Raw genomic sequence first — 19,720 nt, forward strand, 5'->3', positions numbered from 1 at the left:
ATGTTCTAGGATTGGAAGAATCAACACTGTGAAAATGTCTCTACTACCCAAAGCAATCTACAGATTCAATGCAATCCCTATCAAACTACCACTGGCATTTTTCACAGAACTAGAACAAAAAATTTCACAATTTGTATGGAAACACAAAACATCGCGAATAGCCAAAGCAATCTTGAGAAAGAAAAATGGAGCTGGAGGAATCAGGCTCCCTGACTTCACACTATACTACATAGTTACAGTAATCAAGACAGTATGGTACTGGCACAAAAACAGAAATATAGATAAACGGAACAGGATAGAAAGCCCAGAGAGAAACCCACACACATATGGTCACCTTATCTTTGATAAAGGAGGCAGTAATATACCGTGGAGAAAGGACAGCTTCTTCAATAAGTGGTGCTGGGAAAACTGGACAGGTACATGTAAAAGTATGAGATTAAAATACTCCCTAAGACAATACACAAAAATAAGCTCAAAATGGATTAAAGACCTAAATGTAAGGCCAGACACTATCAAACTCATAGAGGAAAACATAGGCAGAACACTCTATGACATAAAGCACAGCAAGATCCTTTTTGACCCACCTCCTAGAGAAATGGAAATAAAAACAAAAATAAACAAATGGGACCAAATGAAACTTCAAAGCTTTTGCACAGCAAAGGAAACCATAAACAAGACCAAAAGACAACCCTCAGAGTGGGAGGAAATATTTGCAAATGAAGTAACTGACAAAGGATTAATCTCCAAAATTTACAAGCAGCTCATGCAGCTCAATAACAAAAAAACAAGCAACCCAATCCAAAAATGGGCAGAAGACCTAAATAGACATTTCTCCCAAGAAGATATACAGAGTGCCAACAAACACATGAAAGAATGCTCAACGTCATTAATCATTAGAGAAATGCAAATCAAAACTACAATGAGATATCATCTTACACCAGTCAGAATGGCCATCATCAGAAAATCTAGAAACAATCAATGCTGGAGAGGGTGTGGAGAAAAGGGAACACTCTTGCCCTGCTGGTGGGAATGTGAATTGGTACAGCCACTATGGAGAACAGTGTTCCTTCAAAAACTACAAATAGAACTCCCATGTGACCCAGCAATCCCACTCCTGGGCATATACCCTGAGAAAACCATAATTCAGAAAGAGTCATGTACCAAAATGTTCATTGCAGCTCTATTTACAATAGCCAGGAGATGGAAGCAACCTAAGTGTCCCTCATTGGATGAATGGATAAAGAAGATGTGGCAGATATATACAATGGAATATTACTCAGCCATAAAAAGAACGGAAATTGAGTTATTTGTAGTGAGGTGGATGGACCTAGAGTCTGTCCTACAGAGTGAAGTAAATCAGAAAGAGAAAGACAAATAGCATATGCTAACACATATATATGGAATCTAAGAGAAAAAAATGTCATGAAGAACCTAGGGGTAAGACGGGAATAAAGACACAGACCTACTAGAGAATGGACTTAAGGATATGGGGAGGGGGAAGTATAAGCTGTGACAAAGTAAGAGAGTGACATGGACATATATACACTTCCAAACATAAAATAGATAGCCAGTGGGAAGCAGCCGCATAGCACAGGGAGATCAGCTCTGTGCTTTGTCACCACCTAGGGGGGTGGGATAGGGAGGGTGGGTGGGAGGGAGATGCAAGAGGGAAGACATATGGGAACATATGTATATGTATAACTGATTCACTTTGTTATAAAGCAGAAACTAACACACCATTGTAAAGCAATTATACTCCAATAAAGATGTTTAAAAAAAAAGATGAAAGACAACCCTCAGAATGGGAGAAAATATTTGCAAATGAAGCAACTGACAAAGGATTAATCTCCAAAACATACAAGTATCTCATGCAGCTCAATATCAAATAAACAAACAAGCCAATCCAAAAATGGGCAGAAGACCTAAATAGACATTTCTCCCAAGAAGATATACAGATTGCCAACAAACACATGAAAGAATGCTCAACATCATTAATCATTAGAGAAATGCAAATCAAAACTACAATGAGATATCATCTTACACCCTTCGGAATGGCCATCATCAGAAAATCTAGAAACAATCAATGCTGGAGAGGGAGTGGAGAAAAAGGAACCCTCTTGCACTGTTGGTGGGAATGTAAATTGATACAGCCACTATGGAGAACAGTATGGAGGTTCCTTCAAAAACAACAAATAGACCTACCTTATGACACAGCAATCCCACCCCTGGGCATATACCCTGAGAAAACCATAATTCAAAAAGAGTCATGTACCAAAATGTTCATTGCAGCTCTATTTACAATAGCCAGGACATGGGAGTAACCTAAGTGTCCATCAACAGATGAATGGATAAGGAAGATGTGGCCCATATATACAATGGAATATTACTCAGCCATAAAAAGGAATGAAACTGAGTTATTTGTAGTGAGGTGGATGGACCTAGAGACTGTCATACAGAGCGAAGTAAGTCAGAAAGAGAAACACAAATACCGAATGCTAACACATATTTATCGAAATTAAAAAAAAAAAAAAAGAAAAAAAAATGGCCCGAAGAACCAAGGGGCAAGATGGGAATAAAGATGCAGACCTACTAGAGTATGGACTTGAGGACACAGGGAGGGTGAAGGGTAAGCTGTGACAAAGAGAGAGTGGAATGGACATATATACACTACCAAACGTAAAACAGACAGCTAGTGGGAAGCAGCTGCATAGCAGAGGGAGATCAGCTAGGTGCCTTGTGACCACCTAGAGGGGTGGGATAGGGAGGGTGTGAGGGAGGGAGATGCAAGAGGTAAGAGATATGGGAACATATGTATATGTATAACTGATTCACTTTGTTATAAAGCAGAAACTAACACACCATTGTAAAGAAATTATACTCTAATAAAGATGTTAAAAAATATATAATAAAGATGGCGTCTCTCACACACACACACAAAATCAATGACAGTTCTGTTTGCCTGGTAATTTTAAAGGCAAAAGACTCTGGGCATACGGGGTTGAAGGACGGAGGTTGCGTTTCACTGGTGCTCATTCTGGAAGGAAGTTAACAGAAGTGCTTAAACCTTTAACCTCCAGCGAGTTGGCCACCAGGAGGAGGAGCGCAGCTCATTAGCATAAGGTGACCCTGAAGGTTTGGCTTCCATCCTCTCCGCGACTCTGAGATCCACAAGATGGCAGCAGCCACTAAAACATTACACACCTTGTCCCTGCTGCTCTGGGAATTTCCAAATTAAAAAAATATCTGCAATCTGGAGAAGACCAAGAAAGATCCTTCATTCTGGTCCTGCCCCCATCCTTCCAGAACCGTCCACGTTAGAATCAATGTGAACATCCTGGTCTTAGAGCTGTTAAGGAAAGAAACTCCTCCGATCTCTCTTTTTTAATCAACTGACTCATTTGTTTACTTATTTCCCATCCTCCCCATTTTTTATTCTAAACAATTCAAACCTATAGACAAGCAGGAAGATTAACACCTGCTTGCTCTTCACTTGGATTGGTTGATTATTAACCTTTAACTACATTTATCTTATCTCTGTCTCTGTCTGTGCCTCTGTCTCTCTCTGTTTCTCATTCTCTGTCTCTCTCTCACTCTCTTTTTTTGGCTGAAACATTTTAAAGTCAGTTGCAGACATCCTGCTGTTTCACCTCCCAGCAATTCAACATGCGTCTCCTAAAAATGAAGACATTTTTCCACATGAGCACGACATCATTGTCACCCTCAACAAGTTTATCATGGATACATTAATATTATGTAATATACAGTCCATATTTAAATAGCCTCTGTAATCCCAGGTATGTTCTTTGCAGGGACCTTCAAACCGCATCCAGACTCCATTCAAGAACTATGCACTGCATTTAGTGGTCATGTCTCTTTAGTCACACTTTTTTCTAGAGCTGTTCTCCAGAATTTTGAGGGTTTTTTTTTTCTAAACAGCCCAGTTCGTCTGTTTTGTAGAATGCCCATCACCCTGGATCAGTTTTGTTGTTTCCGTATGATTAGATTCAAGTTCAACATTTTGGCAAGAATGCAAGCTGGGTGATTTGGTGTCCTTCCTGTTGGGTCACTGCAGCTGGCACGTGTTGTCATGTGGTCCTGTTCCTGGAGATGCTGAGCTGGAACTCCTGGCTGAGGTACCACGCCTTGGACAGGGAACCCTTCCTGTGGCTCCTGCAGCTATGAGCTGTACGCCTCCTACAGTCTCTTCTCTTCCCACAGTGGTCAGGGGGATATTCTGATGGTGTCACTCACGTCAGGACCTTCCTTTGCTTACCCCCTGTCCCAAGGCTTCTCATCACTCCCAGGAAATTCCAGACTCCTTGCCACGACCTTCCTAGTTCAGCACGGTCTGCCCCTGCCTACCTTCTGACCTTGTTTTGCATCACTCTCCTCCTTGCTTACTGTGCTCCAGCTGCCTGGTCATCTTTCTGCATTTTTGGAGGCACCACCCCCTCTGCACTCTTGGTTCCTTCTGCCCGAGAAGCTCTGGCAGGGCTGGATCCTTCTTATCACTCAGGTTTCCGTTCAGATATCACGTTTCCATCCCTATCTTATTTTTTCTCCTTCTTTTTGTCTATGAAGCACTGATCACCATTTGAAATGATCTATTTACCTATTCATTCAGTGACTAGTTTATTGTTTGCCCCATCCCACAGGCCCATAAGCCCCACGAAGTACAATACCTGGGTTGTTTTGTTCACCACAGCCTCGCCAGCCCTGAATAAATCTCAGCACATAGTAAGTGCTCAGTTAACATTTGTGAATGGATGGATGGGTGAATGAATGAATGAGTGAATAAAGTCAACATGACACCATATTGGGGCATTGTTTTAGATTCGGAGATGGAAAAATAAAGAAGATATGGTTCCTGCCCACAGGTGGCTCCTGGTTTAGTGAAGACAACTTACACATAGAGAGACAGCTGGAGTCCTATCTGCTAAGTGCCATGTGCCCTGGGTGTACGGAGGAGAGGGTGGCTGAGTATCCTCTAGGCAAGGGAAGCTTTCCAAGTATGATGACTGCAGAGCTCATTGGCATGTTTGTGGCGCAGATTTTCCTCAAGAGTGCTGTGGTGGCCCCACTGGAGCATTGTGCTGGGAGGCACAAGACCCAAAGTGCGGGTCCAGCTGTGTGACTGCAGACCAGACGCTTAACCTCCTAAATGTGAGTTCTCTCCTTTGTAACGTAAAGGGCTTAGACTTGAGAATGTGTAGATTCATTTGACTCCAATGTTATCTGAGACCAAGCTCTACTGTTTGTGAGCAGCTGACCCTAAGCAGACCTCTTCCCTTTGTGTCTCACTCACCTTGGCTGTAAAATGGGTTTAATAACACCTACCCCATACAATTACTGTGAGGAGTGATGTGATGGTGAATCAAAAATAAGGGGTTGTTATGGAGAACAGTATGGAGGTTCCTCAAAAAACAAAAAATAGAGCTACCATATGATCCAGCAATCCCACTCTTGGGCATACATCCAGAGAAAACCATAATTCAAAAAGATACATGCACCCCAGTGTTCACTGCAGCACTATTTACCATAGCCAGGTCATGGAAGCAACCTAAATGTCCATTGACGGAGGAGTGGATAAAGAAGATGTGGTGTACATACATACAATGGAATATTACTCAGCTATAAAAAAGAAAGAAAGAATGCCATTTGCAATGACACCGATGGACCTAGAGATTGTCATACTAAGTGAAGTCAGACAGAGAAAGACAAATGATATCACTTATATGTGAAATCTAAAAAAATGGTACAAAGGAACTTATTTACAAAACAGAAATAGAGTCACAGATGTAGAAAACAAACTTCTGGTTACCAATGGGAAAAGCGGGGGAGGGATAAATTGGGAGATTGGGGCTGACATATACAAACTATTATATATGAAATAGATAACTAATAAGAACCCAGTGTACAGCACAGGGAACCCTACTCAATACTCTGTAATGACCTATATGGGAAAAGAATCTAAAAAAGAGTGGATATATGTATATGTATAACTGATTCACTTGGCTGTACAGCAGAAACTGACACAACATTGTAAATCAACTGTACTCCAAAAAATTAATTTAAAAAATAAGTAAGTATGCAAACCACACACACAAAAAGAAGGGATTGTTCTTATTCAGGGGCAGTTCTACTGAAACGAAAGAATCTCAGATTGCCTTTGTCTTCAGAACTTTCTTTCTGCAGCTGCCCAAGGAAGAAAAACTAGCATTTTAGTCCAGACTGCTTCTCTGGAAGCCTTGGCATTTTGAGCTGAAGGGTCAATAAATGACCAGATGGCAGAGAAACCTTTTAGGCTACTGTTTCCAGAAGCTCCATGGTTCAGTTAGAAACCCTGGTGCCCTGGCAGTGCCCTGCAGAAATGAAGATCAATGATGCCACGTGCCATCAATGCATCTGTGCCCGTCCTGGACACAGCTGCCCACCTGCTTTGGAGACAAAGAGCAGAAATGAGGCTTGGACCTGTCACATGTCACCATGGCAACTGCTGTGTATGTGTGTTCCCTTGCTACCCACCAACCAGCTGTGGGGCAAGAGCAGTGCCAGGGGCCTATGGAGGGGCCAATGGGGATGGCAGGGAGCTCTAAAGCAGGTGTGGGAGGGTCTGGGTGGGAAGCAGAGTGGCAACTTTTCCTTCTCTTTCTCTCTATTTTTTATTGAGACATTCACATAGTATAAAATCCATCCAATAAAATTCAATGATATTTAATATATTCAGAAGTGATGAAACCATCACCACTACCTAATTCCAGAACATTTGTGTCACCCCAAATAGAAACCCTGTACCTATTAGCAGTCGTTCTCCATTCCCACGTACCCCTCCATGGATTTCCCTACCCAGGGCATTTCATATATGTGGAATCATGTAATATTTGCCCTTTTGTGCCTGGCCTCTCTACTTAGCAAAATGTTTCTAGATTTCATCCCTATTGCAGCATGTATCAGTACCTCGTTTCCTTTTTAATGGTTGAATAATATTCCATTGTATGAATAGACCACACTTTGTGTATCCATTTGTCCATTGATGACCATTTGGGTTGTTTCTACTTTTTGGCTCTTGTGAATAATACTGCTTTGAACACTTGTGTTCAAGTTTGTGTGTGAACATGTTTTCATTTCTCTTGGCTATACATCCAGGAGTGGAGTTGTTGGGTTCTCTTCCTTTTTTTCCTGCCACCCCACAATATTCTCATGTTTTAGCCCAGGTACATAAAGGATAAGGAGGATAAGGGGGGCAAATGGACCCTCTGACCACTGAGGGTCCTACTTAAAACATATTTTTTTGGGGGGGGTATAACTGATTTACAGTGTTGTGTTAGTTTCAGGTATACAGCAAAATGAATCTGTTATACAAATACATATATCCATTCTTGTCCCACATAGGCCATTACAGACTATTGAATAAAGTTCCCTGTGCTATACAGTAGGTCCTTATTAGTTATCTATTTTATATATAATAGTGTGTATGTGCCAATCCCAATATTCCAATTTATCCCTCCCCACCCTTACCTCCCAGTAACTATAAGTTTATTTTCTATATCTGTAACAATATTTCAGCTTTGTAGATAAGTTCATTTGTAGCCTTTTTTAAGATTCCACATATAAGTGATATCATATATTTGTCTTTCTCTGTCTGACTTACTTCACTCAGTATGAGAATCTCTAGGTTGCAGCAAATGGGATTATTTTGTTCCTTTTCATGGCTGAGTAATATTCCACTGTATATATGTACCATATCTTCTTTATCCATTCCTCTGTTGATGGACATTTAGGTTGCTTCCATGTCCTGCCTACTGTAAATAGTGCTGCAATGAATATTGGGGTGCACGCATGCTTTCGAACCATGTTTTTCTCTGGATATATGCCCAGGAGTGGGATTGCTGGATCATATGGTAGCTCTATTTTCATTTTTTAAAGGAACCTCAAGACTGTTCTCCATGAGGGTCCTACTTTTATGACTAATGAGTTCTGTAGGCAGAGGAGAGCTGCACAGACAGCCAATGACCCATTTCCCATTCTGCTTTGGCTCACAGCTATATCAGCTGTATTTTCCTGCCTCCCCAAGGTTAGATTTCGGCAGGTGACTTTGATCCAGCCGGGCTTCATCACGAAGCCCACTGCCAGGCCTGGCACAGTTCTCTTCTCCTCTCCCCTTCTGTGTCTGTGACTGAGCACAGAGGACCCGGGGGGATTCTGCCCTAAAAGGTGCCAAGCCGCTCCTCAGTGGGGGCCCATATCCCTGAATGTGGACCAGGGCCCCCCCCTGCCAGCCCCCAGTGCTTTGTGATGTGAACAAGGAATAAGCATTTGTCACCTTAAGCCACTGAGACTTGGGGACTGTTCGTTACCCCAGGGAGTCTATCATGCCTAGTATGGATTCTTCATGTAAGAAGTGACTGTTCAATTTCTAGAACTGTCTGCAGAGCTTCTGGTCCTGCTTCCTACCTTAGCCCCCAGCTCACTCCGTGATGGTGGCTTTTGCACAGGCCTCGTTGGATGTGATGTCGTCTGCTAAGATGACCAAGTGTCCTGGTGGTCACCTGAGGGGTCTCCTGGGATTCGGGACTCTCAGCTTTGAAACTGATGCTCTCACCCTGTCTCTGATCTGGGTCTCAGGCTGAACTCCACTAACTTTGGCCCAGCAGGAAAGAATGCCATGTCTGTCGAAGGTAAAGTTTGGGAGAGTTGAGACATATCTAGGAGATATTTGCCAGCCCTGGACCAGGGATTGGAATCCCACCTGCACCCTCCCAGTGGTGGAAATAGCCTTTCTCAGGCTGTGCTGAGGGTAAAGATGCGGGGCATATGAGGTCAGCGTGTCCTCAGCTAAGGCTGATGTGTAGTGGCCCCTTAGATGTGGCCAGTGAGACTTTCTGTATGCGGGGAGGAGGCTGATCAACATTTGGGAAATGAATCAGGAACTTTAAGAAGGGGGTGAATAGGGTAGACAGCATGTCAGCGGGAGGCATGGAGGAGGAGAGCGGGCAGGCGTGAATGGAGGACCAGAAGCAGGTGCACGAAGAGAGAAGAGTCCAGATCTATGTCTGCAAATGTGTTCCACCTGCCACTGGGCATGCCTGTGGGACTGGGGCTGTGCTCTCCTTCAGGCTGTGTATGAAATTTTTTTGTTGTTTTTTTGGTTTGTTTGTTTGTTTGTTTGCGGTACGCGGGCCTCTCACTGTTGTGGCCTCACCCATTGCGGAGCACAGGCTCCGGACGCGCAGGCCCAGTGGCCATGGCTCACGGGCACAGCTGCTCCGTGGCATGTGGGATCTTCCCGGACCGGGGCACGAACCCGCATCCCCTGCATCGGCAGGCGGACTCTCAACCATTGCACCACCAGGGAAGCCCTGTGTATGCAGTTTTGAGGCTTCGGCCTTGTCCCTGCTGTGACTTCTGGGTTCAGATTTGTTTCTAGCTCCTGAGGTCTTCCAGTGACCCCTCCCCTGCAGAATGACCCACCCTGGTTGCTTCAGCAAGTGGGATGCACACTTGTCGTCACGTGGTCAGAGCTCAGTGGAAACACACCAAGATAGCAGGCATGATCCCTGTGTGTGTGGTGTGCAGTGCAGCATCCCTGGCCTCAGCTTCCATCTGTGACCCAGGCCGCCTCCTCATCAGTGCCTATCCCTGGTCATGGGGAGCCCAGAGAGTGGGTGGACTGGCCCTGGCCACCACCACCATCAGAAAACCGTCTCAAGCTTTCTTGTTCACAAGCCAATGGTACCGTTGTTGAGAATGAAGGTGAGCTTCTTGTCTGGCTCTGCTGTAAGTCAGAAAATGAGAACTAAACACTCATTAAGGTCCTCCAGGGATGGAGACAAGCTCTCTCACTGGCCATTCATTAAAGTGAATAAGCAATCCACAGAGTCAGCTACTAGCCTTGAGTCCCTTTCTCTGAGTACCAAAGGTTTTTTTTTTTTTTTCTGGATCATGAAAAATAAATGCCCATTTTCCTTCAATCAAGTCAGCATGAGGGATCTATGGGGGAGAGGCTTGCTGTTCTTGTGATGGAGGATTTGCTGAATTTTCTACAGCCAAATATTTCCAGGTTTGTTTCCACATGGCTGACTGGAGAAGACGTTGCAGCTGGTGATGCAATGTGGGGTTCTGTAGGAGGGCCGCCTTCTTAGTAGAATGGGCTGGTGGGGAAAGGGGGCAGGCCTGGATGGTGGTCTGGGGTAGAGGGGCCACCATAGTGCTGATTGCCACCAGGTATGTGCCTGCAATTGTGTCAGACACTTCAAATGCCTTCTTTCGTTTGAGTTCTCCTGGCAGCCCTGTGGGGCGTCTTACAAAGGAGGAAACAGAGACTCAGAAACTTAAGTATCTTGCCCCAGAATACAGACCTGAGATGCAAACACAGTTTTACCTGGTTCCAAATCCCAGCTCTGAAACGAACTGCTATCGTAGTCTGCCTCCTGGCTGTGGGGTAGTGGGTTGCTCAAAGGGATATTTTTTAGAAGCTGTCCAGTGGGGAAGAATAAAGCTGGGCTTGATTTGCGAAGTGGGTAGAGGTAAGCGGAACAGCCCGGTGGGTGCGGCCAGCCATAGGGATAGACCCAGACACAGGTAGCAACGCTCTGTCCTGAGCACTCATTGCTTCAGAGCCCCAGCCAATGACAAGGTGGCAGAGATGGTGGAGAGGACTGGAGCAGGTGGGAAGGGTGTCTGAGAACCAGCTAAGAGAGTGCAGAGCTGGGATTCCTTACCAGTGGGGACTGAGAATGCTAACCAGGAAAGCATGACAGAAACTTGCTTGAGTAGACTTGTCAACAGCACAGGGCTTATTAAAGCTGGGAATCCTCACTCCACGAGACGCCAGGGCTTCACCTTGGCTCCCCAGACAATGGGTCTATGATTGTATGATTTGTTCCAGCCAATATCCAATTATCCTCCCTGCTCTGATAAGGCCAGGCCGGGGCTAAGAGACTGAAGACAAGGGTTAGTTTTCTTCTGAATGTACTGAGAGCCAGAATTCTTGACCTTTGGTGAGCTCTGCAGGACCTTGCCATAATGATGCTCTCCCTCAGTCTTCTGTGTGGGGCCCACTGTCAAATCATGAACTTGGATCCATAGCAATGATTTGAGACTGAGCTGACTCTAATGCATATGAATGGTGTGACCTTGGGTAAGTCACTCTCTCATTAGGCTTATTCATAGAAATCAACAAGCTGATTCTAAAATGCATATGGAAAAGCAAAGGAACTGGAATACCAAAACAACTCTGAAAAAAGAAGCACTCAGAAAACAAATTTGGAGGACTCCCACCACCTGATTTTGAGACATACTATAAAACCAGAGTAATCAACACCATGTGGTATTGGAAAAAGGATAGACACATAGATCAATGGAATAGAATAGAGTCCAGAAATAGACCACACATATATGGTCAATTGGTTTTGACAAAGATGTCAAGGAAGTGAGATGGAGAAAGGCTGACCTCTTCAACACATGATGCTGGAAACACTGGATATCTATATGCCAAAAAATGAACTTTGAACCGTACATTGTACCCTATGCAAAAATTAACTAAGATGAATCATAGTAATCGTAAAACCTAAAACTATAAAACTTCTAGATGAAAACATAGGAGAAAAACTTTGTGACCCAGGGTTAGGCAAAAATTTCTTATATAGGACACAAAAAGCATGAAACATAGAAGAAAAGAAATGATAAATTGGATTTCATCAGAATTAAAAACTTATGCTTTGGGGCTTCCCTGGTGGCACAGTGGTTGAGAGTCCGCCTGCCGATGCAGGGGATGCGGGTTCGTGCCCCGGTCCAGGAAGATCCCACATGCCGCAGAGCGGCTGGGCCCGTGAGCTATGGCCGCTGAGCCTGTGCGTCCGGAGCCTGTGCTCCGCAACAGGAGAGGCCACAGCAGTGAGAGGCTCGCATACTGCTAAAAACAAAGCAAAACAAAACAAAACAAACTTATGTTTTTTGAAAGACACTCTTTTTTTTGTTTGTTTGATTTTGATTTTGGCCATGCCATGTGGCTTGTGGGGCTTGTGGGATCTTAGTTCCCCAATCAGGGATCGAACCCAGGCCCTCAGCAGTGAAAGTGTGGAGTTCTAGCCACTGGACTGCCAGGGAATTCCCAAAAGACACTGTTTTTAAGGAAATGAAAAGACAAGACAATCTTGGAGAAAATATTTGCAAAACTAATATCTGATAAGGGACTAGTATTCTGGTATTGACTTTGTGAATAAAGACCTTGAATAAAGGACTGTAACAATTCAAAATAAGAAAGCAAATAACCCAGTTTTTTTTTTTTTTAAATGGGCAAAAGACCTGAGCAGATACTTCACCAAAGAAAACATATGGGTAGAAAGTGAGCACATGAAAAGTTGTTCAGCATTAGTAGTTACTAGGGAAATGTAAATTAAAGTCACAATCAGCTGCCACTCCAATACCCATTAGAATGGCTGACCATCCCCAGTCCCTGCCAGTCTGACCAAGGTTGGCGACGATGTGGGACTGGCACCCTCAGAAGCTTCTGCTGGGAATGCAAAGTGGAACAATCACTTTGCAAAATAGTTCAGCAATTTCTTATAAAGTTAAGTACACTTATTTTACCACCCTGTGACCCCTGCTAGGTATTTACCCAAGAGGAATGAAAATATTCACCCACGCAAAAAGCTGTTTGCAAATGTTTATAGCGGCTTTATTAATAACCACCCCAAACTGGAAACAACCCAATTGTCTGTCCACTGGTGAAGGAATAAAAAATGTGGTGAATCCATACATTGGAATTCTGCTCATCAGTAAAGAGGAACAAACTGCTGATATCTGCAATGACATGGATGCATCTCAAGTGTATGATGCTAAGTCAAAGAAGGCTACCTACGGTATGACTCCATCCCTATGGCATTCTAAAGAAGGCAAATCTTTAGGGATGGCAAACTGATCAGTGGTTGCAAGGGGCTGGGTGTGGGGGGAGGGGACTGATTACAAAGGGGCATCAGGGAATTTTGGGGGTTCCGGCAATGTCTTATATCTTGATTGTGGGTGTGGTTATTGACTATGTGCATTTGCCAAAACTTATAGAACTGTGTATAAAGAAGTTTGAATTTTACTGTGCATAAAAAACCTGACAAGGGCTTCCCTGGTGGCACAGTGGTTGAGAATCCACCTGCCAACCCAGGGGACACAGGATCGAGCCCTGGTCTGGGAAGATCCCACATACCACGGAGCAGCTAAGCCCGTGCACCACTACTACTGAGCCTGCACTCTAGAGCCCGTGAGCCACAACTACTGAGCCCAAATGCTGCAACTACTGAAGCCCGTGCGCCTAGAGCCTGTGCTCTGCCAGAAGAGAAGCCACTGCAATGAGAAGCCTGGGCACCACAACGAAGAGTAGCCCCCACTCGCCGCAACTAGAGAAACCCTGCACGGAGCAACGAAAACCCAACATAACCAAAAATAAATAAATTAAAAAAAAAAAAAAACCTAACAAGAAATTAACACTTTTCTTGAAATTGAAGTTTTGGTGGATCAAACGGATCAAATAGCTGCAGTTTCATGTGGTCTAATATGTAACATGATAAATCACATGGGGTGATATAAATAGCAAAGCTTCAGGTAACTGACATAGGGGAGAGTGTTATGTAGTCCATCGTATAAGAAGGATGACATGGGCAGAGCCATATGGCTGGAAGGGAATTCTCTGTTCATCAGAGTGACAGGGAAATGCTGTCCACGGCTCTGACTTTTCCTGAACTGAGTCTGGTCATGCAAACACATCTTCGAGTCCTTTCTCTGAAGCCAAGTCCCTCTCCTGGAGGTGGCCAGCCCTCACTGAAGCAGAGGCAGGAGTGTATTCTGGACAACACCGTTCCCTGCGGACTCTAAGCTTCACGTCTCAGTGCCCTTTTGTCTGCCAGCTGCCTCAGCTGCCAGTTATCACATAGCCATTTCCTCGGAGCTGACAAGTAAAAAGCCAATAATTCTCTGTCAGGCGGAGGCTATTCTCACAGCAAACCATTGAATGGTCGTTTCAAAGGGGTAAAGCATAGGAATGATCCTTAAAGCTTCCCTGACAGGAGAGATTTAAGGACACGGAAGGGTATTCTTGGGCTGTCCCATTACTGGATGAACGTTCAATGACAGGTATTACATGGTTAGAGATAAAATCCCTAATATCTTCATGCTTTACCTGCTAGTGGATTTGATTCTTCCATGGCAAAGTCCCTATCAAGGACTGTTTCCTTTCATGAGGGTAGGCAGCTGCAGAGAGTATGCTTTTGTCTTCAGAAAAATAGGTCCAGTTTTGAACTACTTTCTTCAACATAGATAAAGAAAAAAGCCCTTTTATCTCCCTTGAAGGCCTTTTCTGCTTCGAGCTTAGGTTAGCTGGATTTGCAACATTCTCTGACCCCACCAAAACCAGGCTGCTTCCCGAGGAGTCTCCATCAGAAACTTAATATAAGGCAAAGAACAGACACAACCCAAAAAGCTCTCCCCGTCTTAAAGGAGTCTTTCTTTCTAAAGTCATAAAAATATCTGATAGACGTGGTCTCAGGAAATAGAAATCTGTTTGGGAGAACATCAATTTTATCATATTTTAGGGAAAAATTGAGGAAGAGAAGGCATTTGCTCATTGCTTTTCTTTTCCATGGCTCCTGTTAATTTTTTACGAGGGACCTAGGACTTGAACTGATGTCTTATAGTTCTTTTTCCACCAACCTGGAAGTTCCTCTGAGGTTTCTTTTTCTCTGTATTCCCACTGTACAGCACAGTGTTTGAAACATAGTAGGGAAAGGGAAGAAAATGACTATTTATTGAGCATCCACTATACAGTTGGTTCTATGGGAGATGCTTTATGAGTGTGTGTTTATAGATACAAGTGTATCGGTTAGCTATTGCAGTAGTAATGCTGTATAACATACCGTCCCAAAGCTCAATAGCTTAAGAACACTTCAATCATTTATTCTTTTTTTTTTTCTGTTTCAGGGATGTTATTTATTTATTTACTTTAACTTTTATTTTATATTGGAGTATACTTGATTTACTGTGTTGTGTTAGTTTCAGGTGTACAGCAAAGTGATTCATTTATACATATACATATATCCATTCTTTTTCAGATTCCTTTCCCATATAGCTTATTACAGAATATTGAGTAGAGTTCCCTGTGATACGCAGTAGTCCTTATTGATTATCTATTTTATATATAGTAGTGTGTAATACTCCCAAACTCCTAATTTATCCCTCCCTCTCACCTTTTCCCTTTGGTAACCATAAGTTTGTTTTTGAAGTCTGTGAGTCTGTTTTTGCTTTGGAAACAAGTTTGTTTGTATCATTTTTAAGATTAGATTCTAAGTGATATCGTATAATATTTGTCTTTGTCTGACTTACTTCACTTAGCATGGTAATCTCTAGGTCCATTCATGTTGCTGCAAATGGCATTATTTCATTCTCTTTTTATGGCTGAGTAATATTCCATTGTATATATGTACCACATCCTCTTTATCCATTCCTCTATCGATGGACATTTAGGTTGCTTCTGAGGAAGTTTACAGCAATACAATCTTACCTCAGGAAACAAGAAAAATCTCAAATAAACAACCTAAACTTACACCTAAAACAGCTAGAGAGAGAAGAACAAACAAAACCCAAAGTCAATCATTTATTCGTGTTCATATTTTCTAGGGTTTTGCTGATCTCAGTTGAGTGGGGCTGGGCTTGGTTGAGTGGTTTTTCTTGTTGAAGCTCTGTGAGTTAACCAGGATGGCTCTTTTCCAGGCTCTGGTCATGGGGGTGGCCCTGCTCCATGTGTCTCTCATCATCCTGGGACCAGGAGTCCAGCCAAGGCATGCTCTTCTCTTGGCTATGGCAGGGGGACAAGAGGCCAAGTGGAAACATGCAAGGCCTCCATGACCTATGCTAGGAATTGGTACCCTGTCACGTTCACCTCATTCAATCTGTCAAAGCAAGTGACATGGCCAAACCCAAAGTCAAGGGGTGGGGAGTCAAGGGGAGGGGGTGGTGGGTGGATAGGGGGTGTTTCAAACTCACATGTCAAAGCATGAGGGAGAAATGAAGAATGAGGCCAGTAATGTAGTCCACAGTAATGTTTAATCCAGACATCAACCCTACATGCTAGATATGGTATTATCCCCATTTTACTGATGAGAAGACTGAAGTAGAGGGAGGCCAGACCGAGGTTTCAAAGCTTGTTCTCTTTCTGCCGTACCATGTTCTCTCTGCCTGGTGTTTCCTGGCGCTCCATAAACACACGTTGCATACAGGTTAATCAAAAGCCACAAGTCCAGCTGAAAGTTAAAATAGTTTAACCAAGAGCCTCTTTTCCTGAGCTAAGTTCCAATTTGTCCGCGGTTTCCCTCATGCACTTATTCTGGGTCTCTGTCATTCCCACATGGTGGTACTGTTTAGCGTTTAACCGGCTGGGCTGTCTTAGATGTTCGGTCATGCCCTGCTCTCTCTGGAGCAGTCAGACCAGAAGGCACACAGACCAGGGGCCCCCACTGCAGGAGGGGTCCTCTGTCCACTTTTTTTTGTTTTTTTTTTGCCAAAATGACCCTGTTTGCTAGAGGACAATTTCAAGCCTGCTCTGGATGGATCTCTTAATCAAAATGGATTATGCCAACAAAAAGGAATGTATCTTTCTAGGTTAGTCCCAATCAGTTCACTGAACTAGGATAGTCAGAAGTACTCCTCTGTGTCTGTCTACACCAGCTCAGCATCACCTGGTGGTCTCTGGTGGTGGTCTCACTGAAGGGCTTGTCAGGGTCTGAGGAGGAGATTTTGGAGAGAGGCAGAGCCAGCTGGCTGGGACAGCACTGGTGACTCAGGAGGTGATATTTTCCTCTCTGAGTCACAGAGGAACTCCTTGAAGTACCCGCTGGGAGTCTGTGTTTTGCCAGATGCAGACATTGCGGTTTTCCTGCCAGTGAAGTTGTTTCTCTGCCTACACGGGGTCATCAGCAGGCTGCTCTCAACCTAGATGCCCACAGAAAAGTGAACTGAAGCAAATGGTCCACAAGACAGCTCTTAAGGCTCACATCTCAGCTCAGCTCTGTGAGGGAGAAGCATATGGAAGTCAGGGGATGGAGGTACCTCACACGGTGCCCTGTCTGTTTGGGGACTTCTTGCATGTAACACTATAGCCATTGCCAAAGTTTTGAACGGTTACTTCTGACATCCTGGCTAGATCCCAGGCAAGTCATCATGTCCTACCTCTTCTGACCCTCTCCAAATCCCTGTGAATGTTGTTCCCTGTGGTGTGTCTGAGGCAGCTCAGTGGATGCCATGTTTCTTACAGGGGCAATGGTGGAGATATCATTTCACAGATGAGCAAAATGCTTGTTTCTTGGGAGAGGGATGAAATGTGATATTGGAAAACTTTCTGAGCGACTTTGAAAATGTTGGTGGATGAATGGGGCTATTGTAATGCCAGTCATCTTTATATACTTATTCCTCACCATTGCTTGTAATAAGCCCTCGGAAGCTGAGGATGAAATTGGTTTCTCAACGATTTCTCTTTTCACCCTGGGTAGCTCCTATAGGATTATTTAGAAGTCCTCAAATCTTTGTCAATATTTTGGTGACATGCTTCTGGGGGAGGACAAATGTGGTCTTATTTCATTGCCAGTGCACTGCCTTCTAGGAGCTGGTTTGATGGAATGGGGGCAGGGAAGGAGGAAGGAAGGAGGGAGGGAAGAAAGGAAACAGCACTTTTTGATGTGGACCAGATACTTGTTCCTTTTATGCCTGTTGTCCCAGTTTAATCTTCCCACAAATCTTTGGGACAGGTGCTTGGATTCCCACTTCACAGATGAGGAAACTGAGATTACATAAATGGAGCTAGACAAAACTCGGGAAAATAACAAGCGTTGGGATTCAAATCTAAGTGTCTCTGAATCCAAACCTGGTCCATGCTTACTCCCACCTGCAGAACACCTGTCCTCCTTACCAGTCTCCCTGGGCAGCGTTTTCCTTCCTTCCATCATTGAAATAACCACAGCTTCGCCCCATCACCTCCCAGACAAATAGCTGCGACTTTCTCTCCATCTCATCTGTGCTTTTCAATATTCCACTCACCAGATTTTCCCTGGACTTAGATTTGGCCTTAAACACACGAAAAATAATGATTTCTCACTGTAGGTGGCCAAAGGCTCTTCTTAACTAGCATCTTCCCAGCCCCTCAGATGGTTCCTTTGGCTGCTTGCAGCCCTTCATTAGTAAAATCTAAATGATGCAGTACAGTTCATGGGCTGAAACAGGGCCACACACAGCAATTTAACCCATAAGGTGGAGTACCTGACCTTGGAGAGCTTTCTGTCTGGGGCAGCATGGGTCCCGAAGCACAGGCCACAGGTAGACAACCAAAAGAAAGAGGCACAAATATGGTTACTAAATAAAACCTTTACACTGTGTTCAGGTGAAGGAGTGAACCAAGTGGAGTTTATTCTGGAAATAAGGTCCCAAAGCTGGTCATTCATATAGCTCTTTGTCTCAAGGGAGTATAACAATACAAGATGGAGTCATTGCATCAGAGAGTGCAGAATAAATTCCCTTGGCAAACTGGCCTTTGACCTGGCTCATTTTTCTACATACCCCATGTCCAACATCTATCTCCACTTGTTCTCTTATTCTGGATTTTTTATAATAAGAGTACCCAGAGTTCTGATTCCTGAGCTGAATCTCAGTGACTGCCAAGGTGGCCCCAGGTATCTCAAACCCTTCTCCTGTGGGTCACCTTTATGGCTGGCACCCTGAGTTCTACTGTCCTCTGTGGGTACAAGCTCTGCCTCTTCCTCCCTCCATGCTGAGACGTCAGTGCTGTCTCTTCCTCTGTCCAGCGTTCTGTTTTTCCCATCTTCCTTCTGATACTCCATTCTTATTTCAGTAGGAGACTTGAGCTGGGGGAAGGTTAGTATTGTTCTGTAAGCCACTAGGAGCCACTGAAGATTTGTGAGCACGAGACTGACTGTCAATGGGGACCTGGAGGTGGTGGGTGGAGTAGGGACCAAATCGGGGACATCATTAACGATGCTATTGTAATAGTCGAGGAAAGACTAGTGAGGGTCCTAAGCCAGGAGGCTGGTGTTGGGAATGCAAAGGAGAGCGGGAATTGTGGACAGAGTTCCCTTCCACTTGGGATTCCTAAGCCCCCCGATGGTAGAAGGGAAGCCCAGCCTTTACACTAAGAATATCCAGATTTTGGCGTTTGTATAAAGCTGCCAGCTGCCATGGAAAGGATCCACAGATGAAAGTTGTATAATTCTGGGCTGTGATGTGGGTAATGAAATAGAAGAACTAAGAAAGGGATCTCAGACAAAGGAAGGAGAGAAAATAACCATAATTATTATAAATGAAAGAAGTGATCTCAGAGTTAGATTAAGAAAATGGGACAAAAAGAGATGATGAAGACTCTTCAAAGGAGAGGACGGGAAGGCAGAGGGACTGTGTGCTTTAGTGGAGCAAAAACTCGTGCTATTCATCTGTCTGTCTCTATGGTTTAGTTGACACTAGAATTACTCTTAGGAAAGAAAATATTTTATTTAGGAAAATATCCTGCTCGGTATAGGAGATGAGATAATGAGGGCATACTTTAGTGACAGTCAAGAGACAAATTTCTCTGCATTATAAATAAGTAGCAAATTGGTGATGGGGTGGGGGCAGTGGGGGGAAAGAGGGGAGCAGAGAGAAGATAGTAGGGGGTGAAAAGAGATAGGAGAGAGTG

General features: G+C 44.0%; 1 pseudogene across 1 annotated transcript in view; it reads right to left on the bottom strand.

The window, feature by feature from the left end:
• Nucleotides 1-19,720, bottom strand: part of LOC309802861 (ankyrin repeat domain-containing protein 26-like) — a 143,317-nt pseudogene that overhangs the window by 14,977 nt on the left and 108,620 nt on the right. Inside the window, exon 31 of the transcript XR_014296158.1 lies at nt 18,653-19,052. The product of XR_014296158.1 is annotated as an ankyrin repeat domain-containing protein 26-like (transcript). The remainder of the gene's footprint in view (nt 1-18,652; nt 19,053-19,720) is intronic.

The sequence above is a fragment of the Mesoplodon mirus genome (genome assembly GCF_964341445.2).
Source record: "Mesoplodon mirus genome assembly, chromosome: 4".
Lineage (NCBI taxonomy): Eukaryota > Metazoa > Chordata > Mammalia > Artiodactyla > Ziphiidae > Mesoplodon > Mesoplodon mirus.